The following is a 26,814-nucleotide window of genomic DNA, read 5'->3' as shown; positions in this document are numbered from 1 at the left end:
ACTTTACACCGAAATCTTAAAAATACATACAGTGAGCATCTCAGACACAGGACCAGGGGAATCATATATTTGTTGTTCCAGATCCAGAAGCAGCCATGTGTGTATTTATTTCTGAGTTCCTGAACCCTGTAAGAACACACAGGTTATACTTGAAATGAATGGGAATTGATTAGGCAGAATGAAAAAAAACCCAAAACCCACAAAACCCCACCTCTGAAGGGTGTGGCCGCTCGCCCTCCCCTCTGTGTCGTTTTCCAGATTGTTCATGTGGTTGAGGTTGTCGCATCATTCCCGGGGTTAAACGTACACTCAGTTCTGGGAAAGCTTCCATTTTCAACAGTCCAGTTAGAATTCAGTGGAATGTGATTTGAAAGTAATTTAACAAGTTACATTTTAAGTTTTTAATAGTTACCTTTTTAAAAAAGTCCCAATTTTTCTGCTCCTGTCACCCCCGACCCCAGTCATGATTTCTGAGTATATGATCTCTTGGAGGACATGGATAGCTGTTATTTTAACTTTGAATTTAGCATCCTCATCTGTATATTTTAGCAATTTGAAATTGTGTTTTGTAACTTTTTTTGGTATCAGTTGTCTTGTTTTCATATCCTGAGGGTGTTCTTATTTCTTTTCTTTTATCTTTTAAAAAGATCCATCCCTAGAATGAATATTGAAAAAATATTTCCTTAAGATAGCATGTAGATTAGTATCTTTTTCGTATTTTCAGATTTTAAGATGAACTTTAACTTATATTATGTTCCAGTCATGCTGTAGAAATTCCATCTCCTAAAGTCATGCTCTCATGAATTAAGGAGAAAAGGAACATTTCCTAAGAGTAGTAACTAATAACAAAGAAATAAAAAAGTACAAATGTCCATAAGCAACCTTAGGAATTCAGGAAGAAATCTAAGAAGAATCTGCCTTGTTAAATGAAACTGTGGTAGACTTCCTGGGAGTGGTAAATGATGTGAAATCAATCTGTTATAATGACTTAATTGTCATCAAAAGATCTCACACCAATTTTGTGGGTTAAGGTTGGTAATTATCATCTTTGGTGGTAATTATGTAACTATAACATTATAAAAACATTATAAGACTACCTTACTTTTCTTATAAAAGCAGATTGCATAGTTTAGATCTTATCGTTGTTATTGCTAGTTTTGTTTGCGCTTTACAGATCTAAAGTTATAGTGAAAGTGACATACTGTTGATAAGATGTAAAGATTAGAGTTGTTTGGTTTGTTTTCTGTTTCATGTAGTTAACATTCTTTTTTCTCTTTTAAAAATAATTATTTTCATCTCAAAGTCAAGTGATAGTAGTGTTAACATTTGTCCTTGAGATGGTCAAGGATGGCATCTGTTTGTTCAAATTAGGGCCCTGGCAATAAAGGTCTTTGGTAAATATTTGACAGGGAAGAAGGTAAAACCCTAAAGTCTCTTTGTCCAACAAAGTTGGAATCAGCCTATAAAAACCATGGCTCTGGCTTCAGCGCGTCTGTTTTGGGTAAAAGTGGGAGCACATGCCTGTAGTTAATTGCCTGCAATAGAGAATAATTGTTTTACTTTTAGGGATTTTGCCTGGAGAGAAAATGTATTCATGTATCCATTCATTCACAGTCTCTTCCTGTCTCTGTTGGGGCTGGATAAATCAGTGTGTTTGTGGGTGGGCCGTTCCTCATTCTGAAACATTGTGGCTGCTGCAGGGTGACACAGTACTGGAGAACCAGGGCTGTTCAGGAGCTGCCCAAGTTTGGATCCTTTACTCCTCTCATGGTTGCCTGACGTTGGCCAATTTATGTACATTGTTTAGTCAACTCGCTCATCTTTAAACTTGGAATCATGCTGTTACTAAACTTTCAGGATTTGTTTTCAGGGCTAAATGAGATAATGTGAGTGAAGCATTTATCATAATATCAGCCATATTTTAAGTGCTTAATAAAGCCTAGGTGCTACTTTTGTTGCATAGAACTCAGGCATATCCTAGAAAAAAATTCACATCTTCCAACGGGGTAGTTTCAGTCTCAAATCAAACAAGGATACTCTGCCTTTTATAAATAGTAAACTGCCCATTGGTGAGAGGAATGGTAAAGAGAAAACTGGATCCCACATCCTTTATGCAGTGTGTTAATATGAAATGGTGTTGAAACTAAAAATACAAAAATTAGCTGGGTGTGGTGGCACGTGCCTGTAGTCCCAGCTACTCAGGAGGCTGAGGCAGGAGAATCGCTTGAACCCCCTCACCACCTGCCCCCGCAAAAAAAGAGGAGAAGGATGGGCACAGTGGCTCATGCCTGTAATCCCAACACTTTGGGAGGCTGAGGCGGGAGGACTGCTTGAGCCCATGAGTTCGAGACCAGCCTGGGCAACAAAGTGGGATCCCTGTCTCTATTTTAACTTAAAAAAGTAAAAATTTTTAATTAAAAAATATTTTGAAAAAAGAAAAGATGGCCAGGTGTAGTGGCTCACGCCTGTAATCTTAGCACTTTGGGAGGCCGAGGCAAGCGGATCACCTGAGGTCAGGAGTTTGAGACCAGTCTGGCCAACATAGTGAAACCCCGTCTCTACTAAAAATACAAAAGATTAGCTGGGTGTGGTGGTGGGCGCCTGTAATCCCAGCTACTTGGGAGGCTGAGGCAGGAGAATCGCTGGAACCCAGGAGGGGGAGGTTGTAGTGAGCCAAGATCGTGCCATTGCACTCCAGCCTAGGTGACAGTGCAAGACTCCATCTCAAAAAATAAAATAAAATAAAATAAAAATTAGCTGGGCGTGGTGGCCCGTGCCTGTAATCCCAGCTACCCAGGAGGCCGAGGCAGGAGAAATCACTGGAAGCCAGGAGGCAGAGGCTCCCATGAGTCGAGATCGCACGACTGCACTCCGGCCTGGGAGACAGAGTGAGACTCCGTCTAAAAAAAAAAAAAAAAAAAAAAAGAGAGAGAGAAAAGAGAAGACAGTTGTACCTTTTTAAGTGTCATGCTGTGGAGGGGTGATGGTAAGTGAGTTCTTAAATGTCTTTCCTCAGTTCTTCTACTAGCATAAAGACACCTGAGGGCTGGCGATATTGACGTGTAGAGTAGGCATTACACGGCCGGGGGGAAGCATCCACAAAGGCACACCCTTGAAGGCCATATCTCTTGTTTTATCACAGTTAATGCCCAACACTTACTACATTTCCTGCTTTACTGCTGCTTTTGATAACTGGTGGGTGTGGCAGTAATACATGGGTGTGTCCACGATGTAGTGGGTATGCCAGTGAGTTATTGTCCTGGCAGAACAGCCCCAGAAGGTGTCCCGTCGCGCCAAGCCCAATTAAGGAAACCAGCCTGGTTCTTCTTGGGAGCCAAGAAGTTATTTGGAAAGATCTGCTCCTATAAGCACTGTTGGGAGTAACTTATAGAAGCAGATCTTACAGAAGCAACCACCAGAAGGGTGATTACCCCTGTTCCTTAGTCACCAGAGTTGCTTCTTCAGTTTCCAAATCACAGAAAGTCTCAAACTTCTCAGGGGACTTTTAGATTGCCCGTGCAGCGAGGAGAAAGAATGATGCCCACCGTGTCAAAGAGGCGCCTTGCAGGGAGTAACCTGGAGTGACGTGAATCACGCTGTTCGTGTTAAGAACAGATTTGGGCTTATGGTGAGCAGGACTCATACCTGATGCGTTTTGGGAAATGCAGGTGTTAAATAAAAAACTTAAAAGTTGACCTGATTTGCCTTTTATAGATGAAGGAGACTTTTTGTAAGGCATCTTTGAGCCAGGGGAAAAAACTGTTTCTATATTTTATTCAGTGTGTGCCTGTTTCTGGAACAGAGCTTTAGTAAGTGATTAATGTAGAAAAGTTCTTTTAAAACTGGAAAATTCTGTATGCGCCAAAGAAGCCCCTTTCCAACCCTTTAGAAACACATATAATTTCTTCTAGATCAGTTTCCAAGTTAATATTTGTCTAATTTTTGTGTGTTGAGTAGTACTTTTCAAAAGATATTTGTAAGATACCTAGACCAATCCTCTCCTCCCAAACATTATAGGTTTGGAACTCTGTGTAGGGAGATGTGATTCATAATTAATGATTCATGTACATCATATTTTAGATGCTGTCAGTTTTCAAACTTGTACTTTGAACTTAAAAGTTGAAAAAATCCACCAAAAATTCCCATAAAGAGAAGTTAAAATCCGAGCTAATTGGCAGCTCTGCCTTCAGTGGAATTGGCAGTCTTGCTGTCTGAGAAAGCAGTGATGATGAATGAAGCTAAAAACCACCTCTCCAAAGGCCTGAGACAGGGAGGTCAGTAGCAGCTACCAGACCTGTGTGGCTATTCAAGCTTTCAAGCCTTAAGACCCAGCGTGGGCCATCAGTGTTCCCGTGCTGGTTAAACTCTCAAAGAAGCTTTGCCTCCATCCAGATGGTAACAATTGATTTTTATTTTCAAGTATTTATTCATTTTCTTTGGGGGAGGGGGGAGGGGATAATCATATTTAGGTTTGAGATGATAGAGACAAGGAGTATCTTTTTTTTTTTTTTTTTTTGGAGTCTCGCTCTGTTGCCCAGGCTGGAGTGCAATGATGCGATCTTAGCTCACTGCAACCTCCACCTCCTGGGTTCCGGCGATTCTTCTGCCTCAGCCTCCTGAGTAGCTGGGATTACAGGTATGCACCACCATGGCCGGCTAATTTTTGTATTTAGTAGAGATGGGGTTTCACCATGTTGGTCAGGCTGGTCTCGAACTCCTGACCTTGTGATCTGCCCGCCTTGGCCTCCCAAAGCATTGGGATTACAGGCGTGAGCCACTGTGCCCAGCCAGGAGTATCCTTATAGTGAACAAATACTGGGTATGAGGCAGTGCTCAGATGCAAATCCTGTTCACGTTGGTGAACTGGATGACAGCCTGCGTATTAGGTATATTAAGATGTTTCTTGACTTCTGTTGGTTATATAACAAGAGCAGGCATTTTTCCTAGGACTGTGGTTTCAGCACTATGGATTCCATGTTTTTTCTTTCATCGTTAAGTCTAATTTTGAGGGTTGATAATGACCTTCGATCATTCAGTCCAAATATTTTATTCTTTTGTGTGAATAAGTTATTTTGTCGTTAATGACATTGTGGCCCAGAGATTTAAGTGGCAGGACCTAGACCAGAACCAAATTCTCTAGACTCCCAGTTCAGGTTTGTGATTATACTATTTTTCCATCTTGCTCTGATTGGCCCCCTTTCCCCAAATCCCATAAAACCTATGGCTTTGTAGGTCCCATCCACCAGCAATAATGTGGCACATCCTAGCATTTTTCCTGTTCTGTAGTACAGTCCCAATCAAGAAGCCTTATTAACCTTCTGTGTGAGGGACTAGACTCAGTGTTGGGTTTGGAGGATCCACTGGTGAGGAGCATTCAGTCTAGCAGGAGAAATGTCAGCACTATTTATTACACAACAAGATCTGATGCATTCAGATGTACTTACAGGTCTAGGAACTGTTCAGAGGAGCACAAATGAATGAGAGAGAGAGAGAGAGAGGGAGAGATTGAGTGAGTTAGAGAGTTGTTGGTGCTCCACAAGGACCAGTAAAGTATTTTAAAAATAAAAAATAATAAGGCTGACTCTGTGTCCTGCCTAGAGGTTGGCCATGCTCCACAAAAAGCAGTAAAGTGTTTTTTGTTTTGTTTCGTTTTTTTTTTTAAGACAGTTGCTTGAGGATGGTTTTCGAGGATAAGTGCCAGCCAGATGAGGGGTGAGGGGAGGGGACTTCTAGGTGAAGTGATTTAGAAAACTAAGAGGATTCTGCCCATTGGTAGTGGGCAGTGAAGTTGGTTGTGCGTGGCATACTGTCAAGTTGTAGCAATCACTAGGTGTACTCGCACTGTTCCTCTTCTCCAGCCTGATTCAGAATGGAAAGAGGCTGCCGAGAGTGCATCAGTGATCTTCTGTTTTCTTACAGGTTAAAGAACGTTAAATGTCTGCATATGATGGCTGGCGTGAGATGAACAGGCCGTGACTAGTGTGGATTATTGGATACCTAGAGGCTCAGTGGCCTAGGTGTGATCAGGAGGAAGGGTTAGGGAGAATGCTTTGGTTAGACTCAGAAAGACAGCAGGCTCTGTTTGGAGACTTCCCGTCCTTCGTCCAAGATGCCACTGGGGTAAAGGTGTGGATGCAGCTTTGCATGTTTAGCTTCTGGAACCAGACAGAACTGCCTTTCAGTTTTCATGGCCTTGGAGGAAACAGATAATGAATGCTAGGAAACAGCTGCTTCTAACGTGGCAGGCAGAAATGCATCCTCATGGAGCAAATCGGTCATCACAGGAATATTAGTGGAAAATCATCTCTGATTAAACATTCAAGAGCTATGGAATGTGATTTACTTTCATATATTCACCCTTCCCCCCATTATCTTTCCGTTGCCTGTAGATTTCATTTTTATTTGTCAAATAATACAGAAATACTTTCTTGTAAAAGAATATTTAAACAACAGAACTCTAGATAGGTTGGAAAAGATAGTCCCCTTTATGCTATATCCTTCTCCTTTCCCAGAGTTGGGGGTCAGCACCTTCTGGAACCCTTCCTAGACATTTGCATACATGTTTATTCTTATTTGCACATAATCATTGTCTTTTTGTAAATGGATTTCTGCACAGTTTGAATCTGTTTCTTTTTACATTGAATACTGTCTTAATGATTTCTCTGCGTCACTATATTTAGATAAACCTCAAATTTTTAGAAGTAGGGCTTATGCAATCAAACTTAATTAACTTTATTAATCTAAAAATTAATCTAAAAATCTGAGTGCCTCTTAGGAACAGAAAGGTGTCATGGCCCACCCACTTTGGGACTGGATGGTGGATTTAGGATGTTTTGTGGCAGGCTGGCTTGCACCTGGCAAAATATCTTGGGTCAGTCTAACAAGGGAGAACTGATCTCCTGCCCTGAAAGTTTATTACTGTGGCACCAGTTCTGCTTAAAACAAACATTTAGTCTTCTTTTAAGGCCAGGCTTATATTAAAGTGCGAGGTGGCCTGATAAACAATCTCTGAGATCTCTTAGGCATAGGGAGAATGTGGGACTTGTATCTTTCTCCGAACTTTGTTTCATAATTTTACAAAGGCTATTTGAGAGAAGTTGGTAAGGTTGACCCAAAGGGCAAAGTAACTTCTTTGAATTTTAGTGCTGAGAAGTAGGACACAGAATTAATAAGGGGGAACTCTTTGGAAGGAGTCACGGGGCAGATAATTGTTCTGTTACATTCATGGGCTGATGATGTCATCGGAAAGCACTTGATGACAGATTGGTAGAACTGTACTGTGCATTAGAGCTTGCCACCCCAGCAAACCCACTGATGGGACTTGGTGTTTTGGTTACTCCCTGAAGTGCAGTGGCAGTTGTCCCGGGACTAGAAGATGTTCTTGGGATGCTGTCATTATTACCTTGGCTCACGTTATTTAGAAAAAGAGGAAGATGCCTTCTTGGCCTGATAATGTGACAGCCACCTGCTGTCACTCATTTTTTTCAGTGCTCTGAAGGTGACCAGAACCTGGTCATCAGGTCTCCTTTAAAAAGAACAAAACACAGACATGCATAAAATCATACAGCATAAAAGGATGATGTCATTCTCAGGGAGACAGGGCAGCATGTGCCTGTGTTCCTCATCTACTCTTGAAGGCATCAGGTCTCTTCTATTTCACACGGCCAGTTGCTACCTAAAAGAGGGAACTTCTCGAGGAGAGATGGACTTTCATGCTCAGTGACTTAGAAACTGTATTAGAACTGACTGCTATCAAATAAGCATAAGACTGCTATAAATAAAATAGATAAATATCAAACAAGCACAAATAAGCAAATAAATACATAAGCAAAATAAATAAATGTCAAATAAGCATAAGACTGCTATCAAATAAAATAAATATCAAATAAGCATAAATAAGTAAATAAATAAATATCAAATAAATATAAGACTGCTATCAAATAAATATCAAATAAGCATAAATAAATAAGCCAAATAAATATCAAATATGCGTAAGACTGGTATCAAATAAATTAGAGCTGACTGCTATCAAATAAGCATAAGACTGCTATCACATAAATAAGCATAAGACTGCTATCAAATAAATTTCTTAAAGATATGGGATCATGCCTGGCTTTAAAAGAAATAGTAATTGCGAGATATGGTGGCACATGCTCAGTGAACTGTTTTAATCTGGCTTTCAAGGAAACTGGGCTTTATGGGATTATAAGGAGGTCAAGAACGTGGTATATCTTCTGTTGGATGTAAAATTGATGTTTATAGTTCAGTAGTGTCACTTCTTTGATAGTGGGCAACCAGGGACATGCTCACATGATGGTTAATAAAGGCTCTTCAGACACTAGATTTAAATTCTGCATTCAGCCATGTAGTAAGCATTGACTAATTTAATCGCATGGAGAATGAGCCAGGGAGACAGCTTTGTTTTCCTGTATCCATCCTGCTCATGAGACTCCGCCACTCTCAAAGGCTTTACCTGTCTATGGAAGTCACACACACCAGAACAGGTGCCCCACCTGCTGTAGGGGGAAAGCAGAGCCAGTCTGGGGCAAAGTAAGATAACCCGTGTTGAATCCTCACTCTAGCACTCAATGGTAGTATGACCTTGAGCATTTAGCCCTGCGGAGCTTGCTTTCACATCTGCAAAATGGGCATAATAATACATCACATGGCTGTTATGAGCATTAATGAAACAGCAGGAGAGAGTGCCCAGCTCATGTTGTGGAATACAGAAAGGCTCAGGAAATGGTACTTGTTATTTAGACATTTAAAAGAAAACATTCCTTTTCATGAAATGAGACGGCCCCAGCACCAGACATCTGGTGCCTGGTTCTCAACACTGTACACCATAGATAACTTTCCGTTCCTGACAGCCAACAACGAGAAAGTTTACTTCCCCCAAAATTGTTCTTCTGGAATTACAGCCATTCTGTGATTTATTTGCCTCTGTTCCTGCCCCACAAGGGCCACTGCAGTGCAGTTAAACCCCCAGTCTGTTCAGGGGTAGAACTAATCTTAACCACCGTGTGAGGGAGTCTGGGGGCTGGGAGAAACTCACAGTGTACAGTTACAGTAAGTTGCAAGAATAAAATCTCGTGTGACTCTGGGACAAGTTTTAAATTTTAAAGTCTCTTCCAGGTGCTTTCTCTGGAACAACAACAACAAAAAAGTTAAAAGCTCACGTAAAAGGACACTTTATTTTTTTTAAAATAGCCATCTTGAAATATGTAAGCACAAACATTTCCCAATAGAGACGTCCATAATTTTCATTCTGTGTTGCACATTCTCGTGTTGAATTGTAGTGGGGGGCTCGATGTGTGCAGTAATTATTGTCAGTCCTTGGTTGACTCATGCATTCCTAGCTGTCGCAGTGAGATCTGTGTTTATGTGAAATATGGAAACGATTTTTACCCCCCCCTTTCTTTTGTGCTTGAGTTTGGATGGAGCAGCTGAATGCTCTTTCTTTGTTATTTTTAGGGGGTCTTCAGTTTTGGAGCTCTAGTTTAGGCTTGAGGAGGGCCAGCTGTCAGCGTGGCTCGGGCTGGTCTGTATGAGATCTGGCCTGTGTTTCTGCAGTTAGAACCTGATTCTGAATCCAACTCCCTTCCACCGACATGGGAGGCTCTCACTTCTACAATTTTATTTGCCGCACATTGAAAACAGAATGCAAACTCAAGTAACAGTAGTGGAATCTGCACTGAAAGAATAATTTTTTTTTTTTCTCTGAATCCATCTCCTTTATTGGGAGCCATTTGTCTTGAGTCCTGGCCACTTTTTTCCTTTTTTCTTCCAAATGACTTTCTGTTTGGGTGTCCTAAGGATGGGGGGTATAGGCTGTGTTTTTAAAGCTCAGAGTTTACAGAAAAACAAAACCAGAAAAGAGTATGTTCCTCCCCCTTTTTAAACAATTTGTCCTCCTTGGAAAGAAAGTTTTACTATGTAGAATTTAGGAAATGTTTGTGAAAATGATCACAGGCTGTAAAGGAGTGTCCAAGCTGCTTTCATTGTGGCCAGCATGACATTCTCATGATATCTGTAGCAAGCCTTTAGGTGTCTTGGCAGATAGAGTTTCTTCCGTCACAGCATAATGTTTTTCCAACTGCAGTGTTATAGCTGCTTCACGTGCCGTGATACATGGCTAGGTGTCAAGATAGTTTTACAGGGGGAAGAACCCAAAAGGACTTTTAAAAGATGCAGGTTTCAGGAAAAAAGGAGAGTGATTTTTACAAAGGGAGTTTTAAATAAAAAGGCATTTGTTTGTGCTTTCTTCATGGGCAGACCTTTTCAAAGATGGCATTGTAAAAAGAGGATGTGCATTTCATTCCTTTATTAACAGAGGCCCTCGAGGCACGGCTGTCTTGAAGGACCTGGGGCTGCAGCTATGGAGATGAGTGTCACAGCTCCGGGACCTTAAGGAACTCCACTTTGCTCAGGCGTCAGACACATGAATAAACACGGTGCGGTCCAGAGGGGCAGAAGGGAGAAGTGATGGATCTTGCTGGTGAGGAAGCTGGTGTGTGGTTGGTGTCCAGAGAAGGCCTCAAAAAGGAGGAGAAGCTTCTGGGGAGCCTTGGAGGATCAGGAGGAGTTGGCCAGACCAGATAGGTGTGTGGGTGATGCTGTAGGCAGAAGAAGAGCAAATGCAAATGCATGGAGTGTGGAAGCAGCGAGGTGTGTTAGGAGAAGGAATCCCAGCTCCCGAGGCTGGAGTGCAGGTTGCAAGAGGAGGACGGGCGGAGGAGGAGCTTGGCCAGCAGGCCTTGGGCCAGCTTTGGGAGGCCTTTGCTTGCCATATGGTCATGTCATTCAGGCTGTACTCACCTTTCTTGAGAGGCCTTCTTGGATAAGTGCCATTCTGCAGCCCCGGTGCCTGCCTTAGCCTTCTTCCAAGCACTTACCGCCTGCCCTGTTCTGGGTTTGTGTGTTCGCTGCCTGTCTTCCGTCGTAAGGATGGAAGCCCCAGCAGAGCAGGACGTTCTTCTGTGATGGCTCCCCTGGTGCCTGGCGGTGAGTGATGTTAGGGGATTTGGACTCATCTTTGTAGTGAATGATGGGAGGATCACTGAAGGTCTAAATCACGGGAGTCACATGAGTGCATTTGGGTGTTTGAAGAGCCGTGTGGACGGCAGGAGAGCTGATGACAAGTATTTTGGGAGAGCCTCCATGCACATTGATTGGAAGGGAGTCCATTAGCAGTCCTACTCTTCAGGCTACCTTGGGTGGGCCCAAGCTTTGCTGGCCTAGTTAATTACCAATAGCTAGTATCAATGTCATTCCATCAGTGACATTTTGAAACTACTAGAAATTACAGAGAAGCAGCCAGACACCGTGGCTCACTTCTGTAATCCCAGCACTTTGGGAGGCTGAGGCAGGTGGATCACCTGAGGTCAGGAGTTCGAGACCAGCCTGACCAATATGGTGAAACCCCATCTCTACTAAAAATACAGAAAAAAAAAAATTGCTGGGCTTGGTGGTGTGCTCCTGTAGTCCTAGCTACTCAGGAGGCTGAGACAGGAGAATTGCTTGAACGTGGGAGGCAGAGGTTGCAGTGAGCCGAGATTGTAGCACTGCTCTTCAGCCTGGGTGACTCTGCTCAAAAATAAATAAATAAATAATAAAAATAAAAATTACAAAGAAGCTCAGAATTTTTTTTTTTTCACTCTGCAAAGCTGATAGCTGCCCAGGTATTCCAATAAAAGCCATGATGTTATAATGTTACAATCATTTTTGATAGTTCAGTGATTGAAAAATCTGAAGGAATTGTCTTTTTTTGAAATGCTTTGAAATAAAGTGGGTTCTTTATGTAAAAATAGGTTTTTTTAGGTTCTTAAATTGGCTTCAGGACAGCCTGACCTCACAGCCATGTGCATTTCATAGTTGGGCTATTTGCAAAGTTAAAAGAAGATAAGAAAGTAGACATTCTGCAGTTCTTCTGAGAGAATTGATATGATGTCTCATTCTGTTTGCTGGGCCATGAGGGAATGAACTGTTTCCTATACAGGGATTTTCCTGATAACTGAACCTTAAGACCTGGTTTAAGGTCTTTAAACCTGGATATTTTTAAGACCTGGATATTTTTAATTTTTCCCTGTAGTTTTGGATGGAAACCTTTCTAAAATAAATTTTTAACTTTTTGGGCTTACAGAGTGCATTCAACATGAGTTAATGATTTCTTCATTCCTTGCTTATGAAAGAATGAATTATTCAGAATCACTGAAGTGTGTGGTTACTATAATGATAGGGCCTACCGATACTCGTATGACTATTTTGCTGAGTGACCCCAGAATGCCATGTTTTCTAAGTTACTGTCCTTGGCTTTTAGGTAACCGATGCTCCAAGTAACACACACTGGCTCCTCTTTTGGATTTACTAAACTTGTCTCTCTTGAAGGCTGGGAAACAAAAGAACTTTTCTGCTTTCTAAAATGAGAACAAACAGGCCTTGGGTGAAGGTCTGTCTTTTTTTTTTTTGAGACGTAGTTTCGCTCTTGTTGCCCAGGCTGGAGTGCAATGGCACGATCTCGACTCACCGCAACCTCCGCCTCCTGGGTTCAAGTGATTCTCCTGCCTCAGCCTCCCAAGTAGCTGGGGTTACAGGCGCCTGCCAGCATGCCCAGCTAATTTTTGTGTTTTTAGTAGAGACAGGGTCTTGCCATGTTGGCCAGGCTGGTCTTGAACTCCTGACCTCGGGTGATCCATCCACCTTGGCCTCCCAAAGTGCTGGAATTACAGGTGTGAGCCACCGCGCCCGGCCCGAAGGTCTGTCTTAGAAGGCCTTAAGTCAAGCGAATGTACTTGATGGCATAGGTTTTATCATATCTTTAACATTTCAAAGAAGGAGGACTCATTTTGTTTTTTCAAGTCTTTCTAACACTGAACCATCCATATCCGAAAAAAAAAATGATATTATTACTTCTGCTGGCATCACTGCTGGGTTTGCAGGGTAAAAACAACACCCCCAAGCCTTCTTACACTGTTTGCCTAGAGGTCCCCTGGCTTGCCTTTTGGTTCCAAGGTGTGTGAGGTGAGGTGTTACTGTACTTAAGGTTTTTTTATCATCTTTGACAATGGTGGTTATTTATTGGTCGTCGACCACGTGTAAGGCACTACAAACAGCACAGGGAAATGACTTCTTTCTAGAAACTTACATTCTAGTTTGGAGGAGGACGTAGTGGAGCAGAGCTAGCCACAGTACTTGGAATTTGTCAGAGGTGCAGCAGGGTGGCTCCGCCCCAGGAAGGCCTAGGGCTGGGGAGTCCTCCTGTCCCCAGAAGACTGACATTTGACTGAGAGTGCAGCTTTCAGGGGGACTTGGATGGAGCTGAGAGGGAGCAAGAGGCCCTGGGAAATGCACAACAGCAGAATCAGCCCCATCTGTCAGCAGGTGGCATAAGGTGGCCAGAACACCACACCTGAGTTGAAGCTTGTCTATACATGCCGGTGGGTAGGGAGGACAGCAAGGGCTGCAGCAGATGGAGGAGGTGACCATTTCCACTGGGGAGGGGGCGTGAAAACTTCATGGATGAGGGTGGATTATTGCTGGGTCCTGCCTAATGAGCACAGTGCTGGATTGGAGAAGGGGAGGGAAGGGCGCCCAGGGGGAGAGATGGTGGCCAGGAGGGACGAGGTGGAGAAGGGCCAGGTGTGTGTTGTAACTCTGAGGTGCTGGCTTCTTAGCAGAACTTGTTCTACCTCCCGGCTTCTCTGGCTGAGCCTCCCAGTGGGAAGACAATGGGTTCTGGAGTCGGATGGGCCTGGACCTCAAGACCAGTTCTACCACTTTTTAGCTGTGTCATCTTCAGCCATGTCCCCAGTCCCTCTCCATCAGCTTCCTCATGTACAAGGGAGATCAGGAGTGATCTTGCAGACTTTTCAGAAGGAAAAAACAAGACTTAGATTTAACCATGAACAATGTAAACATAGTATATGCTCAGTAAATGGTAGTTTCCTTGGGCCAGCTCTTCCACAGGGCCCTGGTCTGGAGCCTCCTGAGGCCCACAGTCTCTGCCCAACTTTCTGACTCACTCACAGCCACTGTCAAGTCAGCAGGCACAGGAGGAAAGGCATGACCTCATCTTCTTCCCACGCTTCTCCTCTCTCTTTTGTGCCACATTTTCTGTCTAGTGTAGAGTTTGAACCTGGTCCAAACCCTTGGCACCCTCTTTGGCTAGTTTTTGCCTTTCATGTGATGTCGTAGTCTATCATCTCATCCTGTCCATTTCTTTCTCCCATGACACTATAGTCTACGGCTGTGCCAGGGGCACACCACCCCACATCCAGATGGCCCAGCTGCCTTCCCAAGGGCATCTCTGACTCTAGCAAGCCCCCGTCTATCTTGCACATTCTTTAGACCCTGCTGAACTCAATCCTTCCACGGTCCTTTACTTTGGCCATATCTTTCCCATCTAACCTTGTTTTTGTTTTCCATTAGTTCCAAGAACAATAATAGCTAATATCGATGTGTGCTGGGTATGTTGAAGGACTTTATATTGCCCCCCCCCTTTTTTTTTTCAGACGGAGTCTTGCTTTGTCACCAGGGCTGGAGTGCAGTGGTGTGATCTCAGCTCACTGCAACCTCCGCCTCCCGGGTTCAAGCAATTCCCCTGCCTCAGCCTCCCGAGTAGCTGGGACTACAGGCATATGCCACCATGCCTAGCTAATTTTTTATGTTTTTTAGTAGAGACGGGGTTTCACCATGTTAGCCAGGATGGTGTTGATCTCCTGACCTCATGATCTGCTCACCTCAGCCTCCAAGCCCTGCTTGGGGCTGGGATTGCAGCCCAGCAAAGTGCTGGGATTGCAGGTGTGAGCCACTGCTCCCAGCCGTCCCATTTTTTTTTTTTTTAATAACCCCATGAGGTAGGTGTGATAACTATTGCCATTCACAGTGACTCACGCCTGTAATCCCAGCACTTTGGGAGGCCGAGGTGGATGGATCACAAGGTCAGGAGATCGAGACCATCCTGGCCAACATGGTGAAACCCCGTCTCTACTAAAAATACAAAAATTAGTTGGGTGTGGTGGCACGTGCCTGTAATCCCAGCTACTTGGGAGGCTGAGGCAGGAGAATCGCTTGAACCAGGGAGTCGGAGGTTGCAGTGAGCTGAGATCATGCCACTGCACTCCAGCCTGGTGACAGACCAAAACTCTGTTTCAAAAAGAAAAAAAAAAATAGTGGAGAGAACTGAGCATGGGAAAATTAAGTGATTGTCTAAGTTGCACAGCTAGTCAGTGTTTGAATCCAGGCGACCTGACTCCAGACCCTATACGTCAGAACCACTCTGACTTCACTGTCTTCTAGACGCTCTGTAAGAGCCGGGCTCTGTCGTTCACCTCTACTCGTTACCCTGTAGAGTAGACACTCCCTAAATGCATGCGCTCGCTGTACAACGTCCTCATTCCTCTTCTGTGCCTCGTTTATGCCATTCTCCCCCAGCATCGTGGCAGGAATTGGAGGCAGGGGTCATTGCTCTGAATGTGAACTCAGACAGCTTGGGCTTCAGATTTCAACCACTTTCCAGGTCACTCTTTTAAGCTACAGTTTCACCCTAAAAAAATGGCGATAATCATTGTGCCCACCTCCTGGAGCTTGTATGATGAACACATCAAATTTTGCGAGTCAATGCTTTAGTCCTATGCCTAACGCATAGAAAATGATAAACTAACAATAGCCCCACTAGCTCTATCATCTAACTTTGTCCATTATTTTCTGGCCCCTTTCAACGTGTGTGTGCTCTCTGGCACTTGTCTAACGTCTTCAGCTCATAATGAACTAGATACTTGTTCCTGTTTGACCATAGATGAGCTGTGTGACTTTGAGCAAGTTACTACATTTTACAAGCCTAAGATGTACCATGGTGATCACGGAGGGTTCTTTGGGGACTGAAGGAGGAATGTGTGTATCATGGTAAGCACTCAGTCCATTTTAGTTTCTTTGCCTTCTTCCTTCCTTCATCACCAACTTCCCTCCACTGACCAGCAGGCCCTCCATAAAAGCTCATTGATAGACTCAATACCTCACTTAGTTTAGAAGAAAGGGAGGTTCCTGTTGTATGGGATAGCCTGGGTTGTAGTCAGTTAGCAGGGAACTCTAGAAAGTTGTAGAGTCCTGCCCTGTACATTTTTTTGTTGTTGTTGTTGTTTTGCTTTTTTTTTTTTTTTCCTTTTGAAGATGTATTCTTAGTGGTAGTTCTAAATATGGCCAGACCTTATAAAAAAAAAATTTATACAATTTTGACATCCTCTGAACTCATCCATTCAGCAAATAATTCTTGAATATCTCCTCTGTCCCAAGAACTGTTGTAGCTGTTGGCGGCATGATGTGGACCAAAACAGTCGTGGTTTTTGTTTTCATGGGGTTTGTTGTTGGGAGACAGACACCAGCCATCCATAGAGTAAACTACATAGCGAGATGTGCTAGGAAGGGAAGTGAAAGGTATCCCGAGATACGAAATAAGGGGGATTTAGAGTTGAGGGCCAGGGAAGTGTTCCCAGTGAAAAGGACGTGTGAGCAGAGATCTGAGGGCCCAGGAGGAGTACCCAGGTACAGAGGCAGTGGAATACCTTCAGATTTAATCATCACTCCTTTTCTTTTAATGTAATATACTATTTAGTATTTTATTAAGCTTGGATGATGACAGATGATAATTATTCTTAAAATCTGGAGGCATCCAAATATGCTGTCACTGGCTGCTTTTATCTCACTATAAATAGTACGTGTGTTGGGCTGGGTGAGGGAGGCTGAATTGTATTTAAGCACAACCAGTGCATTGTGTGTGTGTTTTTTTTTAATTATACTTGGGGCCAGTTCTGTCAGTAAAGCCCATCCAGGCACTTTGTCACATTATGGATAGCGCTGTCTGGGCTTGCCTGCCCAGGGCAGGTGCTCTTTATTTTAATTTGTATTACGTATATTTGCTCTGAAAGTTGTTTTTGTTGAAACTTGAAAAGCCAGGTGCTTGCAGCTAGAGAATGGGCAGACTTATTGGAAATTTGCTGAACAAGGTTTGTTACCATGAAGTAGGGACACCCTCAGCCAAGTGTAATGGGCTGTGTAGAGAATTGTCCATCAAAACCCCCAGTATGATGGCCACTATGGAACTGGACTTCTATTTCAGGACTGGCATTTCCTGAAGCGTTATGGCAGGGTCTCTCAAAGTGAGGTGCCTGGGATAGTAAAGAGATTACGTTATAAGAGACACAAACGTGACAGGGAACTACTGTGTCACTGATGGTTCCAGCACCTTGCTGTCCAGTCTGTTTGATGAGGTCAAGGAAAGATTCTCTCTGTAGCTGTCATTTTTCCAGCACCTTTTATTTGCAAATTTTTCTTTTAGCATGAATAAGCAGGCCCTGGGAGACAGTTCCATCTAGCTAAGTTTGCTTTGCTTTCATATTTATATTCATGTTATTTATTTATTGAGAGGGAGTCTTGCTTTGTTGCCCTGGCTGGAGTGCAATGATGCGATCTTGGCTCACTGCAACCTCCGCCTCCTGGATTCAAGCAATTCTCCTGCCTCAGACTCCCGAGTAGCTGGGATTGCATGCCTCTGTGCCACCATGCCTGGCTACTTTTTATATTTTTAGTAGAGATGGGGTTTCACCATGTTGGCCAGGCTGGTCTCGAACTCCTGACCTCAAGTGATCTGCCTGCCTCAGCCTCCCAAAGTGTGCATTCATGATATTTATATTTATGGCAAGCGACACATATTTATAGCAGTGACTTAAAGGTTCTTATAAAAAAGAAATTAAAAATGAATTGATTTGTTAAACTAGTAAATAATAGTAGAAATGACACTCAGATTTGGTAAAATCATGAGGGTAGTACTTGAATGACTGAATGACTGAAGTTTGGGAATACTGTCTTGGTGTAATATGGATTTTTTTTCTTCCACTGTCTGGTATTTAGTTTCTGCTTCTGAGGACCTACTTAAAATTTGGATGTTAAAATCTGGTAACACAATAATACACTACTTCTTACCCACTATTATGGCTATACTAAAAACGATGGATGATAACTAGTGTTGGTGAAGATGTGAAGAAATTGGAATCTTCATAAATTGCTGGCAGGAATGTAACATGGTGCAGCTCCTCTGGGAAACAGTTTGACAGTTCCTCAGAATGTTCAAGAGTTACCACATGACTCAACAGTTCCACTCCTAGGTATATCCCCAAGAGAACTGAGAACGTACATTCACCTAAAAACCTATACATGAATGTTCATAGCAACATTATTTATAATAGCCAAAAAGAGGAAACAAACCCAAGTGTCCATCAACTGATGAATGGATAAAAATGTGGTATATCTATACAATGGAATATTAGTCAGCCATGAAGAGGACTGAAGTACTGGTGCAGGCTGCAACATAGATAAACCTTGATCACCTGATGATATATGAAATAAGACAAAGATAAAAGGTTGCATATTGTATGAAATGATTTATATGAAATATTCAGAACAGGCAAATCATAGAGATAGAAAGTACATTCGTTCTCAGCACTTTGGGAGGCCAAGGCAGGTGGAGTTCCTGAACTTAGGAATTTGAGACCAGCCTGGACAACATGGTGAAACCCTGTCTCTACAAATACAAAATTAGCTGGGCATGGTGGTTTGCGTCTGTAGTCCCAGCTACTTGGGAGGCTGAAGGTGGGAGGATTGCTTGAACCTGGGAGGCAGAGGTTGCAGTCAGCTGAGATTGCACCACTGCACTCCAGCCTGGGCAATGGAGTGAGACCCTGTCTCAAAAAAAAAAAAGGAAAGAAAGTAGGTTCTTGATTACAGGAGTTGGGAGAATAGGAAATAAAGAATGATGGCTCGTGGGTAGGGTTTCTTTTTGGGGTGATGGAAATGTTCTCAAATTACAGTTGACCCTTGAACAATGTAGGTTTGAACTTCACAGGTCCACTTATAAGTAGATTTTTTTTTTCAGTAAACGTATTGGAAAATTTTTTGGAGATTTGCAACAATTTGAAAAAACTCTGTAGTCTCAAAATATCAAAAAAATTAAGAAAAAGATATGTCATGAATGCATAAAATATATGTAGATATAAATCTGTGTGTTAATAGACTTTATGTTATCTGTAAAACTTCTGGTCAACAGTAGGCTATTAGCAGTTAAGCTTTGGGAAAGTCAAATGTTACACATGGATTTTTTACTACGAGGGGGTTGGCACGCCTAACCCCAAGTTAGTTCAAGGGTCAGCTGTAGATAGTGGTGATTATTGCATAACCTTGTGGAAATACTAAAATCCACTGAATTGTACACTTTAAAAGAGCAAATTTTATGGTACGTGAATTACATCTTAATAAGAAAGATCTGGTAGCAAAAGAACACATGACTGGTGATAGAAGGCTTTTTGTGGAGGTGTTGTCTAGCGTTGCCAATGGAATGGGACTGGTGTCATCGTCCCACTGTTAATAGGATGGTGCTTTTCCTGATGGTGCCCACGTAGCCTTTGGTGCCAAAATCCTATTGTAGGCTGACATGAGCAAGCTCCAACTGGCTGGACAAAGTGTAATATTAGGTTTTTATCTTCACAGTAGCACTCTGAGGTCTCTGGATTATTCATATATTTATTATTCATATGCGATGATGATGGGGGAGGAGGGCTTAAAGTTGGGTGGTAGAGTAGGGACCTGAACCCTGGTCTTTATACTTTCTTTCTACTATTATTTGTAAACAAACTGTCACACACTTGAGAGGTAGCCAATCAGTTGCAAAATGGGGTTGAAGATGAGAAAGTTCAGTCTTGCCAGATTAACTTGCTTATTTAAGGATTTATGCTAATGAATTTTTTCTTTGATGCCAGTATAAATATTGACTCAAGATGTCATTAACAGCAATAATAAAGTACTCTTTAATTTGCAAAGAACTGTCAAACACAGTGCTTCGTATTTTCTTACTTTATTTATTTATTTAGAGATGAGGCCTTGCTCTGTTGGCCAGGCTGGAGTGCAGTGGCACGATCTTAGCTCACTGCAGCCTCTAAGTCCTGGGCTCAGGCGATCCTCCCACTTTAGCCTCCCAAAGTGCTGGGATTACAGGCATGAGCCATTATGCCCACCCTATCTTAGTTTAAAGCTGAGGAAACTGAGGTCTAGGGATTAAGCAACTTCTCTACACAGAGAGGAAATTAGGAAGTCAAGCTGGTTCTTAAGCCCAAGTTGTCTGACTCTGTGTCCGCTCTATTTGAATTTTTCCATAATGGCTTCCTGTTGCTTTGGTGTGTGGGGAGGCGTTCGTTCTTCATTCATTCAGTAGTTATTTACTAAGTGCCTCCTAGAATCTGTTCTAGGAGGTGGAGATACTGCAGGTAATAAGACAGATGAGATCCCTAATTCTACGGTGCAGATGTTTTAGAGGAGGTGACAGACAGGAAGCCATTATCCTAATGGAGTCGGTAATTTCAAAAAGTGTTGTCTTCAGAAGGAAAAAATTTAAAAGGCAGTATGATAGAAGTGACTGTGATACAAAGGTGGACTTTTTTAGGTTAGATGGTCATGGTGTGTGTGTGTGTGTGTGTGTGTATGTGTATGTATAAAATATATATGGGCTGGATGCAGTGGCTCATGCCTGTAATTCCAGCCCTTTGGGAGATCAAGGAGGGTGGACTGCTTGAGGCCAAGAGTTCAAGACCAGCCTGGCCAACATGATGAAACCTCATTTCTACTAAAAGTACAAAAATTAGCTGGGTGTGGTGGTGCCTGCTTATAATCCTGGTTGCTTGGGAGGAGGCTGAGGCAGGAGAGTCGCTTGAACCCAAGAGATGGAGGCAGCAGTGAGCCAAGATCGAACCACTGTACTCCACCCTGGGCGACAGAGTAAGACCCTGTCTCAAAAAAAAAAAAAAAGAAAAAAAAGAAAAAAAAAAAGCCTAGGCGTGGTGGCTCATGCCTGTAATCCCAGCACTTTGGGAGGCTGAGGCAGGCAAATCGCCTGAGGTCAGGAGTTCGAGACCAGCCTGGTCAAAATGGCAAAACTCTGTCTCTACTAAAAGTACAAAAATTAGTCGGGCGTGGTAATGGGCGCGTGTAATCCCAGCTACTCAGGAGGCTGAGGCAGGAGAATCACTTGAACCCAGGAGGCGGAGGTTGCAGTGAGCCGAGATTGCGCCATTGTACTCCAGCCTGGGCGACAAAAGCGAGACTCCATCTCAAAACAGACAAACAAAAATGATATATATATATATATATATATATATATATTTATAATGGGTCTAACCACATACTTTACATACTTATATGGTATACGTATATAAGTAAAATGTTATGAAAATAAACTTGAAATTAAATACTTATTTTTCAATAGAAGACTGTCATTCTAATGTGTGATTTTCCCATCAAGGCATAAGCCTTGTGCAAAATCACTTCAAGGAGTTACCTCTTAGGAATATGACCTATGCTTCTTGCTTAAGTCACTAAACAGCTGTGGCGATCGTAAGCAGAAGATGGCATCTCCAGTTGTTGGTGCTCTTCAGGACCACCTGTTGACAGTGTGTATCGTGAGAACCCCTGAAGGCATCTGTAAGCCCTCCATGGGGGAGTGTTACATAGTAGTAGCATCTAGTTGATGTATGTCCTGGCTAAATAAATATAAGTTGGTTTAGATGGAATAAATTCTTTGTTTTGGGGAAAGTGTCATTCTTCTGGGACTCCCAAGCAGAAAGCTTTTATATTGTTGGCAGCGCCGTGCCTCTCCAAAACAAGAAACAGGCCATGAGGGATGGAGGTGATTAAAGCATCTCTACTCCCAGTGGGTATCTGGGGAGGATGCGGTCGGTGGTTCCATGGGAAAGGTTTCAGTAGCTGTTGTTTTACCTAAAGACTGCTCTTGGGAATGGCTGTGGAGGCCATTTGAGGGCTCTAACTGGAAACAGTGGCCATCTAATCTGCTTTTCCTTTTCCCCAAAGTTTTGCCTCCCTCTTTGCTGCCTCCTGCCTGCCTGCCCTGTTTGTTTTCTCTTTGCTTAGCTCTCTTCCTTGGAGTGGTACTCCCACATTTTCTTCTCTTCCATAAAAAAATACAGGTGGGCCGGGCTCACTCCTGTAATCCCAGCACTTTGGGAGGCTGAGGTGGGTGGATCACTTGAGTCCAGGAGTTTGAGCAAGCCTGGACAACATATCGAGACCCTGTCTCTATAAATAAAAAAACAAAAAAATTAGCTGGGCATGATGGTGTGCACCTGTAGTCCCAGCTACTTGGGAGGATGAGGCAGGAGGATCATTTGAGCCTGGGAGGTGGAGGCTGCAGTGAGCTATGATTGCGCCCCTGCACTCTAGCCTGAGCGACAGAGCTAGACCCTGTCTCAAAAACAAAGCAAAAACCAAAAAAGCAATTGGAGGACAATAGCTCAAGAGGTCTTTTTTCACTCATCCTTCCCGTCCCCACATCCCCCCATCCCCAACATGTTTTCTTTAAGGGATCACCTAGTTGTTTCCATAAGGGCCAAGGCTGGGTCCTGGACTCTGGGAGTGTGAACCCTCAGTCAGGGTTTACAATATTTCCAAAATTTTGCCAGTATTGCTGCTCATGCTTGTGCGTGTTTCTGTGGGGCAGGCGCTTCCTTTGTTTTTGTTTTTGTGGTGAAACACAAGTCCGTACATGAGCCAAGGGAACTGGCCCTTCTCTACTTACAAGCCACTAGACAGGTATTTTGTTTCTGGAGCCCTTAGGATATACAGGTACATGGTGACCTGTGCTGACAACTACTTGACATTTTCTCTTTCTGTAGTACTGTTTCTCTCTCCCTGCTTTTGTCTATTTCTGAAATGTGAATGGCACACAGAAAACTTGAAGTACACAGCCTAAAGTACCATATTGTTATTTGGTCCCAGCAAGGGATAACTTGCCATTTTCTAAAGTTTTTTCGAAATAAATTTGGAACATATAGGTAGAGAGTTTGTGAATTCCACAAGTGTTTCATCCTTTGGAGGCAGTCAATTGCATATGGCTGCTTAGGTCACTACCGGCCTGGAGGACCAGTTTCTAGAGATACATTCAAGCATGAAAGCACTAGAAAAGAATTCCATCCAGATTTCCTAGAAAGAATATACAGAATCCCCCTCACCTGTATTTTTGAGTGTTATTTAGAAACTTGGGCTACCCAACTCTTCACATACTGGCTTCTGATAATGTCTTTAAGTTAAAAGTATTTTCTCGTCTGACCCATCCAGGTGGGAGAGCCATTTATATCTACATGGCCATGAACATTTCTGATGGCAGTCATAGACAGTAAGCTAAGTTAGCTTAAATGATGTGTATAATTTCCTGTTATATAAAACTGTACTTTCCAGAGATCAGCTAAAGAGACATCTGTGAACGTTTCTGTGTTGGAGGATGGGGGTAGCATCTGGCAGTGAGAATGTGAGTCCCCTGGTGTGAGCCAGGCTCGGCGAGGCTGTGAGCAAGTCACCTCCCTCTGGGTGCCTCAGTTCCTCAGCTCCAGGTAGGACAGTTATAGTACACATATGAGGGGATGCTAGGAGACTTAAGGGGTTATATATATATATATATATTAAGTCTTAGAAAGCACCTGCCATGCAGAAAGTGACATTTACCTGTTTTCTGTAATTATACGTGTAATTTTATATGTGCATTTTCCCAAATTTTAGTAGATTCTTTTGAATATTAGAGGAAATTTGAGTTCTTCTTAACCATAATATTTGGTAAGATAGATCGACTCTATTGTATTTTGCATTAAAGACTTTAGAATTTTATTTAAGCTGTCAATTTTGCAGATCTGAAGATGGAAACTCTTGTATTCATTCACCAAACACAGACCACTTTTTTTTTTTTTTTTTTTTTGAGACAGAATCTTGCCCAGTTGCCCAGGCTGGAGTGCAATGGCACGATCGCAGCTCACTGCAACCTCCGCCTCCCAGGTTCAAGCAATTCTCCTGCTTCAGCCTCCCGAGTAGCTGGGATTACAGGTGCCTGCCACCATACTCGGCTAATTTTTTGTATCTTTAGTAGAGACGGGGTTTCACCATGTTGGCCAGGCTGGTCTCGAACTCCTGACCTCTTGATCCACCCACCTTGGCTTCCCAAAGTGCTGGGATTACAGGTGTGAGCCACAGTGCTGGGCCCACAGACCACTTTGAAGTTTTCCCCTGCTCTCTCCCTCCTATGCCATGACGTCCCTCTTGAGAGTGCACTGGTGGCCTGGGCTTTATGGCTCACTAAGGCCTTTGACTTTCTTTTTTTCTTTTTTCTTTTTCCTTTTTTTTCTGAGACAGAGTCTTGCTCTGTCGCCAGGCTGGAGTGCAGTGGTGCAATCTCGGCTCACTGCAACCTCCACCTCTCGGGTTCAAGCGATTCCCCTGCCTCAGCCTCCCGAGTAGCTGGGATTACAGGTGAGCACCACAACGCATGGCTAATTTTTTGTATTTTAGTAGAGATGGGGTTTCACCGTGTTGGCCAGGATGGTCTCGATCTCCTGACCTCATGATCCGCAGGCCTCGGCCTCCCAAAGGGCTGGGATTACAGGTGTGAGTCACTGTGCCCCGCCCAGGCCTTTGACTTTCTTTAGCGTGCTTCTTAAATCCATGATGTGAATTGTATGTTAGTGTGAATGTTTCCGAGAGTAGAATTTTTTTTCCTTTTGAGAACCTCAGTGGCATTGCCTGCTCTTGGCCTCTGTGGGAAGGACAGCAGAGGGGGCACTGCTGTCCCTGCTGTGACAATGTGCAGTGATCACAGGGAGGCTTTCACCCTCCACCCTAACAGTCAGTCCCAGCTGAGCCAACCCAGGATCTGGTTTTCTGTATATCAGATGCACGATGCACACAACTGTTTTATTAAGCATGAAACAAAACCAAGAAGTATAACAGTGCTTTACAGTTCTTCTCTTAATTCTGGCCTCGTATGATCTTATCATGTATTAACCTCAGAAACACTACTTTTGCACATGTCAGTTAACTGTACACAAATAGTGCCAATTCCTGCCCTGTTGATGGGAGCTGGCTTTGCTATTAGAGGACTTTCTGCTATCGGGGGTTTGGCATGAAGGTGGTGCCTGATTAGTTTGATGATGGGAAAAAACACAGCACCTTAAGAAGTACAGAATCATAGCAACGCAGGGCCAGTGGGAACCACAGGGTCACCTTCCCAGCTCCTGCATTTTACACTGCAGTGAAGAAGCCAAGTGATCTGATTGAGGTCACTTAGCTCATGAGAGCCAGAGCCAGAGGCCTAGATACTCTTCCCTCAGCACAGCAAAAAGGTGACTCTGTAAGATGAGAGGACCCTAGAGATTCATATCAAGCAGCATAGGATCTGGGGAATGTTGTCTTGGCCCCTAGAGTGTAGTGAAAACTGGGTTTTCTGGAGAACAAGAGAAAGCTTCAGTTAAGTCATTCTGGTAACCAGGGCTGGCATCCCGTGAAGCCGCGAGCATAGCAACCTTGTGGGAATTTTGTGTTGAAGAACTCGAAGGATTCTTCCCCTGCCGTACTGCAGGCTGCAGGATTGGGATCTTCTTTTTCTCATTTCCCATGGTGAATACCCCCAGCCCATGTGCCAGTGGGCTGCATAATAAATATTTAGTGATGTATATATGAAAGAAAGGTGAAGCCGGGTGCGGTGGCTCACGCCTGTAATCCCAGCACTTTGGGAGGCTGAGGCGGGCCGATCACAAGGTCAGGAGATATCTCAAGACCATCCTGGCTAACACGGTGAAAACCAGTCTCTACTAAAAATACAAAAAATTAGCCAGGCGTGGTGGCGGGTGCCTGTAGTCCCAGCTACTCGGGAGGCTGAGGCCAAGATTGTGCCACTGCACTCCAACCTGGGCGACAGAGCGAGACTCCGTCTCAAAAAAAAAAAAAAAGAAAAAAGAAAAAGAGAGAAAGGTAAGAAGATGAGGGTCAGACAGGTTCACCGGAAAGAATACTGACAGGGTGGGGGGAAATTATACAACTTTATTGATTTATGCATCTCCAAACTGTAGTCTTCAACCTCAGCTGGACTTTTCCTTCCTTTTTTTCTCTTTCATTCAACCAATCCCAAAGTGCTTCCTCTGTGCTGGGCAGTGCAGATGGCGAAATGGTAAATAATGCGGCCATGCATGGTCCTGGCCCTCTGTGGCGGGAGGCAGGGGGCTCGCTGCAGCATAATGAACACATAAACAGTCACAGGTTTGGAAAGCCTTGTGGAGGGCACAGCGAATAACAGAATGCTGGGCTCCTTCATATACCGTGGCCAGCTGAAGCCTCCCTGCAGATGTGAAGGGAGCTGAGACTGAGCCATTCTAGGTAGACGGGACCTCACAGGGAAAGGCCTCGAGATAGGAGCCCGAGGTGCTTGGCCAGCATCCAGCATAGTGGTTAGGGGAGAATGTGGCCGGAGATGGAGATGCCTTCAGGAAGATCACACTGGACCTTTTTGGCTGTAGATTTTATCCCCAGTGCAGTGGGAAGCCAGTAGGGCTTGGAGCAAGGGAAGAGCATTGAAGTTGTGCATTAAGAAGGCTTTAAGGAACCTCAAAAACATGATACTAAGTGAAAGAAGCCAATCACACAAAACCACATACTGTACGATTCTGTTTATGTGAAATGTGCAGGATCCATTACGTGAAACATCCAGGCAAATCCATAGAGACAGAAAGTAGATTAGTAGTTGCTTAGGGTTGAGGGTCAGACAGGTTCACCCGAAAGAACACTGACAGGGTGGCGGGAACTTATACAACGTTATTGTATAATTTCGGGGGGAGGGACTTCTAATGGGTACAGAATTTTCTTTGGTGAGGGGGTGTTAAAAATTCTAAAATTGATTGTGGTTAGGGTTGCACAGCTCTGTGGATATTCTAAAACCCGCTGAAT

General features: G+C 43.4%; 1 protein-coding gene across 5 annotated transcripts in view; it reads left to right on the top strand.

Moving 5' to 3' along the window:
* CNKSR3 (CNKSR family member 3) overlaps window positions 1-26,814 on the top strand; it is a 105,000-nt gene that overhangs the window by 21,400 nt on the left and 56,786 nt on the right. Inside the window, exon 1 of one of the 5 annotated variants that reach the window (XM_009452265.4) lies at window positions 23,290-23,441. The exons of the other annotated variants lie outside the window; for them this stretch is intronic. The gene's annotated coding sequence lies outside the window, so the exon portion shown is untranslated. Of the gene's footprint in view, window positions 1-23,289; window positions 23,442-26,814 lie in introns of those variants that run through there. 5 annotated transcript variants of the gene reach the window in all.

This window comes from Pan troglodytes, chromosome 5, assembly GCF_028858775.2.
Source record: "Pan troglodytes isolate AG18354 chromosome 5, NHGRI_mPanTro3-v2.0_pri, whole genome shotgun sequence".
In the NCBI taxonomy this organism is placed as follows: domain Eukaryota; kingdom Metazoa; phylum Chordata; class Mammalia; order Primates; family Hominidae; genus Pan; species Pan troglodytes.
Note: the sequence above shows the minus strand (reverse complement) of the source record. Positions and strands in the feature narration are given on the sequence as shown.